The sequence below is a fragment of the Bison bison genome, unplaced genomic scaffold (genome assembly GCF_000754665.1).
Source record: "Bison bison bison isolate TAMUID 2011002044 unplaced genomic scaffold, Bison_UMD1.0 scf7180017864079, whole genome shotgun sequence".
NCBI lineage: Eukaryota > Metazoa > Chordata > Mammalia > Artiodactyla > Bovidae > Bison > Bison bison.
In genome coordinates, this window is record NW_011494651.1 from 776089 (window position 1) to 777618 (window position 1530).

At 47.3% G+C, this 1530-nt stretch overlaps 1 protein-coding gene across 1 annotated transcript in view; it reads right to left on the reverse strand.

Annotated features, from left to right (window-relative positions):
- The window catches only part of PHF21B (PHD finger protein 21B), a 103280-nt gene that overhangs the window by 19872 nt on the left and 81878 nt on the right, over window positions 1–1530 (reverse strand). The gene's annotated exons all lie outside the window — the stretch shown is intronic.

A 1530-nucleotide genomic window follows, 5' to 3' on the forward strand; every position in this document is an offset into this window, starting at 1 on the left:
GTGCTTCAGCCAGGAGGGTGGAATCCTGATGAAATGAATGGGATTCGTGCCTGTAAAAGAGGCTGCAGCGACTCTAGCCTCTTCCCCCAGACAAGAAGTCTGCAGCCGGAAAAAGCCCTCACCTGGCCATGTTGGCACTCTGCTCTCCAACTACCGACCTCTAGAACTGTGAGCAATAAGCTTTTCTTTCTTTTTTTTTTAATATCATCTTCACTGGATGTCTCAAAGGCACTTGGTGAAGTTTAACACTCATTCATAAAAACACTTGTTGTTGTTTTTTTTTCAGTTTTGGCTGCACTGTGTGGCATGTGGGATCTTACTTCCCTGACCAAGGATGGAACACAACAAGCCTCCCACACTGGAAGGGCAGAGTCTTAACCACCGGACCGCCAAGGACGTCCCAGTAAGTTTCTGTGTACAAGAACCACCCAGCCTGTGGCATTTTTTCTCGCAGCTCAAATGGACAAAGGTGACATCCATCTGCAAATCGGGAAGAGGGTTTGTACCGCAAACCAGATCAACCAGCACCTTGACCTTGGACGTCCCAGCCTCCAGAACTCTGACAAATACGTGTCCGTTGTTTAAGCCCCCAAGTTCATGGTGTTTTTGTTGCAGCAATCCCAACTAAAACATTCTGCCTCTAGACATTACTCAAGGGAAATGAGAGCACATGTCCATACAGAGGCTTGTTCAGGAACATTCCCAGCAGCTCTACTGGAAACAGCCCAGATGTTCATCAACGGGCCCACAACAGGTCCACAGATGAGCAAACCATGGCATATCCACACAACGGAATATTACTCAGCAACGGAAAAGGAGTGAGGAATGAGCAACTGATAAGCACGGCATGGATGAATCTCAAAGTGGTTTTGCTGAACGAAAGGAGCCGGTCAAAAAAGGGAGCACATACTATTGTATGATGTCATTTACATGAAATTCCAGGAAATGCAAACTCATCTAAAGGGATCAGAGATTGTATCGAGATGGGGATGAAAGGAAGGGACTACAAAGGCCTAGGGAAACTTCTGAGGGTCAAGGGTGTGTTTTCTATCTTGATTCTAGTGGTGGTCTCACAGATGGATGCCTGTGTCAAACATCTTGCACTTTTTAAATATAACACTTTATTGTATATATTATTCTAACAAAGCTGCTAAAAATAAACTCCCTTCCCTATTTCCCCCCTTAAAGCTCTCTGTCCCTGGAAGGAGTATCATCCTTCCCCGGATGAGATGACAGAGGCCCCACAACCCACAGAGCTGCTTCTCCTGGTTACGATGGGGTGCTTCCTCCCTCCTCTGGAACTTCCCACCTGCCCCAAGTGGACAAAGCTCTGAGGTTTATGTCCTTCCAGCCAGCTGCCCGCCTCTCTTCATGGAGCCGAATTATCCACATTCAACTGGAAATTCACCGTGGACATTTGCTGGAATAGAGCTTTATACGCGACGCAGAGAGCATCCAAGCAAACGCGGTCACTATGAGGGAGCATCTCAATCCACCGTGCCGTTTTTCCCTCTCCAGCACAGTGTAGCG